Here is a 6,000-nt window from a genome sequence, read left to right on the forward strand (position 1 = left end):
AGAGACTTAGAGACTGACAAAGAAGCTTGAGAACAAGTTAAGGACCGTGCAAAGAGCAATAGGGACGAAGATTGCTAGGCATAACATTAAGACAGAAGGAGAGCGGTTTGGATCAGAGAGAAAACGTGTATAGATATTCTTATTGACATCAAGAGAAAAAAATGGAGCTAGGAGGTGCATGTGATGCGCAGGTTGGATAACCGTTGGACCATTAGGGTTACAGAATAGGTACCGATAGAAGGTAAACTTAGTCGAGGACGACAGAAGACTAGGTGGAGCGATGATATTAAAAAAATCGCAGGCGCTAGTTGGAATCGGTTGGCGCAAGACTGGGGTAATTGGAGATTGCAGGGAGAGAACGCCCTGCTGTGGACATAAAACAGGCTGATGATGATGATGAAGTGCTCCACGTAAGCGTCTAATTTATTATAACGTTTGAAAAATGTACATCGCTGTTTATCGCAGCACATCGCTGAGCTGAATTTTAAGCTGCCCTTACCCATTTGACGTCGTTTGCGCCAATGACGTTAGTAAGGCGCGCTTTCCCATTGGCTGCCCAGGGCCCTACATCAAAATTTTTCCAATTTTATGGTGAACAAATGTTTGTAATTGTTAGAATTTTAGTTAATTTGTTTCTAAAAAAGAAATTAACAGAAAGAGAATGCAAGGGAACAACTTCTCATTACACAAGCACTTCCGGCACAGAGCAAGTGTCGTCTGCTTGTGTTACAACATGCTCCATTTTGATGAGAGCTCCGCAGTCAGAATCGGTCCGTCTTTTCGCGAGCACCACGATTCGACTTTGTTGCGTTGTGGGCTGCAAACGTAGCGACTGGCAATATGTCAAGTTGCGACATCGTGTCCCTCTGCAAAGCAGCAGACGAGCGGACGCTGCAGCGCATCAGACCGTCGCTATTCGATCGGCGGCAGGATGTGCGCGTTTGCGGCCGTCACTTTACAACGGATGATTACTACCACAGTAACGTTTCACGAGTCCAGTATTTGGGTAAGCGCAAGGGGGCAGGGCCTGGCCGTTTGACCGTGCCGTTTCACGGCATGAGCAGAAGCGCAAATGTGAATGGTCTGCACGGTGCAGCCACTCGGTGGCACAGAGCTCAACCACACACAGTAGCAGTAACGAAGCGTACTCTTTTTTTGTTGCTGGTGTAAATTTTTCGCAGGAGTGTAATCGTTGACACGTTTTTGTAAATGTTTAAAATGTTTTACACTTAGAGCAATATTAGCGCTTTGGCTGGGTAAGCTCTGCGCCAACAGGTGGCTGGACCGTGCAGACCAATCATGCTGCTCATGTACATCTAAGCTGAAATTCCTTCATCAGCTTGAGTTTATGCCTCCAGCCATCCATCGAAACGCCCAGCTCGCCTGTGGTTACCGGAATACCAGACACGTTTGGCGCTGCGACAGAATGCTCGCAACGCACGCTGCTTCTATTGGCGGCGAGGAGTTACGGAGTCGCCCTCTATCGGAAGCGCCTCGCTGGCGTAGTATGAGGGATCACGTGGCGCGCTCCTCATAGGTTTTGCTGTCAGCGCTCACTGAAAACACCACGCGCGAGCTCTCCCGGACATTTCTGTAAATACTTTCGAAACAAGAGAAGTTTCTTACTGTCTAAATAATAATCTTGGGCAAACTGAAAGCACACAATCGTTTACAGCCGCTATCTCTACCGAATACGTACAGTGAACGCCACTGCGCGCGGTCGCCGCGATGGAGTCTCCCGAACCGGCTTGTTGCGTGAAAGGTAGATAAACGCTGAGAGCGAACCATGTGAAATATGTTCTTATAGTGTTTGTATAACTAAATGGAGCGTAACAGAACGAAGCCTCAATGCAGCGATCGCGCAGATTCGCAGCGACCGACTGCGCGTCTGCATGCTTGTCCGCGCACCGTTTCGCTTTCTCCGCGTGCGCGTTTTCGCACCGTGCCATGAGCTTTAGGCCGCAGAATATGAGCATTTGACAGTATACAAGCAACCGTTGTTCCGTGGGCGCTATCAGAGCTGTTCAAAAATAATTTCATTGTAGAGACTTCGACGCCTACGGGGACTGTGATGTGCCGTCGCGACGATTCAATCTTTTGTTTTCTTCTAAATTCTTTGACATTTCGATACTATTTCTCGAGTTGCGTCGCACTGTATGTTTATCGGCGTTCTCAGCGTGCAATTTCCCGCTGCTCCTTTTTTGTAATACAGTGCATTAATTCATAACATAAACATGACCATATGCCATGCTTTCTTTAAATGTGCTTCTTACCGCTGCCTTTCCACTCCACTGAACTTGCCAGTATCTATAGTATCGACAAGTTCATAGACCAAACCGTCATGACATTAGTCGGGCAGCGGACTCGGGCGTGCGTCTCAGTGCGTGTTTTCAGAACATCGCAGACAGGGCGCCGTAGCAGAAATCTTCCTCGCGTCTGTGCTTGCTGTATACCCGAGTATAGCCGATGACTGTTTGCCGGTTTTATGTTTCACGAGCCAAGCTTCACGCAGCTTCTTGTCCTGCGGGTACGTTTGAATAAGGCTGACACCGGCCTCCGTTACGTGCGTCCGGCCCTGCGGCACCGAGCAGTAGCCTACCATGTCGCGCGCCTTCAAAGGCAGCCACTACCTATTGTAGTGCTTTCAAGCGTTGTAAAGGAGACATACGAAGCGGGTAAATTTCGCCACCAAATGAGGACCGCAGCGTAGGAGGGAATTTAAACTCGTTTTCAGCTCGCTTCGGCGCGCCCGAAGCAGCCGACGCGGCCGCTATGTCCACGTGATCCCTCCTAGCACGTCACGCCGACGGTGGCGCCAGCTTTTCCAGTGGTGGAGCTCGAGGCCAATATTGGCGGCGAGGAGTTACGGAGTCGCCATCTATCGGAAGCGCCTCGCTGGCGTAGTATGAGGGATCACGTGGCACGCTCCTCATAGGTTTTGCTGTCAGCGGTCACTTAAAACACCACGTGCGAGCTCTCCCGGACATTTTTGTAAGTACTTTCGAAACGAGAGAAGTTTCTTGGGCAAACTGAAAGCACACAATCGTTTACAGACGCTATCTCTTTACCGAATACGTACAGTGAACGCCACTGCGCGCGGTTGCCGCGATGGAGTCTCCCGAACCGGCTTCTTGCGTGATAGGTAGGTAAACGCCGAGAGCAAACTATGTGAAATAGGTTCTTATAGCGTTTGTATAACTAAATGGAGCGTAATAGAACGAAGCCTCAATGCAGCGATCGCGCAGATTTGCAGCGACCGACTACGCGTCTGCATGCTTGTCCGCGCACTGTTTCGATTTCTCCGCGCGCGCGTTTTCTCACCGTGCCATGAGCTTTAGGCCGCAGAATATGAGCATTTGACAGCATACAAGCAACCATTGTTGCGTGGGCGCTATCAGAGCTGTTCAAAAATAATTTCATTGTAGAGACTTCGACGCCTACGGGGACTGTATGTGCCGTCGCGATGATTCAATCTTTCTTTCTTCTAAATTCTTTGAGCTTTCAATATTAATCCTCGAGTTGCGTCGCACTGTATGTTTATCCGCGTTCTCAGCGTGCAATTTCCCGCTGCTCCTTTTTTGTAATCCAGTGCATTAATTCATAACACAAACATGACCATATGCCATGCTTTTTTTAAATGTGCTTCTAACCACTGTTTTTCCACTCCACTGAACTTGCCAGTATCTATAGCATCGACAAGTTCATAGACCAAACCGTCATGACATTTTGGGCAGCGGACTCGGGCGAGCGTCTCAGTGCGCGTTTTCAGAACATCGCAGACCGGGCGCCGTAGCAGAAATCTTCCTCGCGTCTGTGCTTGCTGCATACCCGAGTTGTAGCCGATAACTGTTTGCCGGTTTTATGTTTCGCGAGCCAAGCTTCACGCAGCGTCTTGTCCTGCGGCTACGTGTGAATAAGGCTGACACCGGCCTCCGTTACGTGCGTCCGGCCCTGCGGCACCGAGCAGTAGCCGACCATGTTGCGCGCCTTCAAAGGCAGCCACTACCTATTGTAGTGCTTTGAAGCGTTGTGAAGGAGACACTCGAAGAGGGAAAATTTCGCCACTAAATGAGGACCGCAGCGTACGAGGGAATTTAAACGCGTTTTCAGCTCGCTTCGCCGCGCCCGAAGCAGCCGACGCGGCCGCTAAGTCCACGTGATCCCTCCTAGCACGTCACGCCGACGGTGGCGCCAGCTTTTCCAGTGGTGGAGCTCGAGGCCAATAGCTCTCGCTAGGGCCGGGTCGACTGCCAAGCAGCTGGCGAAGAGTTTGGAGAGGCTTCGCGCACTCAGTCCTTGAGAACCGGAGGTCGACGACACGACATGCCATCCTGACGCAGAGCCAGTGAAGGCGGAGCTTAGCCCTGATCATCGGCGAACCAGTTGAGAAAATGCATGACTGTGGAGGAGGGTAACTTGTAATCGTCCGTAGCTCTTAATATTGTTACGCAGAGTTGCCAAGAAATGGGTTTATTTGCAGGAGATGGACGATGATCGTAGCGTGATCGTAGCGCAGCCCGGCCTCAAAAAGTCGTCGTTCTCTTCATCTTCTCTTCTTTCTTCTTGTACGTGCCTTTCGTATCCGTTACATTTCCCCGTCAGCAGACAAAGCCCGTGGGGCGAGTCAGGATGGACAAGCAGGGTAGAAAGGCTTCAGGCGAGCAATATGAGTCAGCTGAGTTCTGCTTGATCGCCAACCATTGCACAGGAGGCGAGCTATGACGCAATGAGTTCGCTCAGGCGGTCCACAACTACAAGTGGCCCTGAATGTTGTTAACAGAACTTTTGGCACAATCCACGCTTGCGTTGCGGTGTCCAAAGCAGGAGCAAGTCACCTTTTTTTCAACTTGAGTTGTACGTGACGCTCGTCATATCGCTCAAACGATTTTGCAAGGCCAAAGTACGAAGACGAGTTATTTGACGGGCTTCTTCGGCGAGACGCAAAGTCTTCTATACAGAATCGTCACTGTGCAGAATGAAGGGTAAGAAAGTGTCCAGAGGGCTTCGCGGTAACCTTGCATAAAGGAGATAAAATGGGCTATAGTTCGTGGTTTCGTGTTTCGCCGTGTTGTATGCGTAAGTGATGAAGGGCAGCACATCGTCCCAGTTCTTATGATTAGAGGAGACGTACATGGCAAGCATGTTGGTCAGCGTTCTGTTTGTCCTTTCAACGAGGCCATTGGTTTGTGGATGATACGGCATAAAATGATGGAACTGTGAAGTGCACAAAAATCTTCAGTGGCATCAGCAGTGAACTGGCGACCACGGTCGCTGATGACGACACGTGGTGGGCCATGACGAAGGACCACGGAACGCAGCAGGAAGACCGCCACGCAAGCAGCGGTGGAAGACGGTACGGCTGCAGTTTCTGCATACCGTGTAAGATGGTATATGCAGATGATTATCCCACGGTTGTTGTTAGATAACGGGAATGGACCCAAAAGGTCAATGCCTACTTGCTCGAACGCCATACTGGGTGGTGGCAACGGCCAAAGGGGACCCGGGGCTGTGGTGGTCGGTTGCTTGTGACGTTGGCACGTTTCACAGCTACCGACACAGCGCTTGATTGTTTCAACATCTTGGGCCAGTAAAAGCGCCCCTGCGTGCGGTGTAGCATCCGTACGAAGCCAAAATGGCCAGATGTAACATCCTCATGCATGGCGTGTAGAACACGGGAACGGAGACTCAGGGACAACAAGCAGCTAACGCGCTCCATGCCCGGAGTAATTAGTTTTGTAGAGCAATTTATCGTGGACAGTAAAGCAACCGCTGCCTTGAGAAGTACGGGTGGCGACAAAGAGCAGATCGAGGGTAAGATCATTCCACTTTCTCGCTGAAAGTCTGCCGCGTCAGGGAACGTAGAAGTAACATCAGCGAAACAGTCGTCAAAATTCTCAGCATCGCAGTCGGTAGTTCAAGAGGAATCTGAGAGAGGCAGTCTGCGTCAGCGTGACGACGGCCAATCTTGTACGATACCACAAAGTCGTATTCCTGGAGGCG

Source organism: Dermacentor albipictus, chromosome 1, assembly GCF_038994185.2.
Source record: "Dermacentor albipictus isolate Rhodes 1998 colony chromosome 1, USDA_Dalb.pri_finalv2, whole genome shotgun sequence".
Lineage (NCBI taxonomy): Eukaryota > Metazoa > Arthropoda > Arachnida > Ixodida > Ixodidae > Dermacentor > Dermacentor albipictus.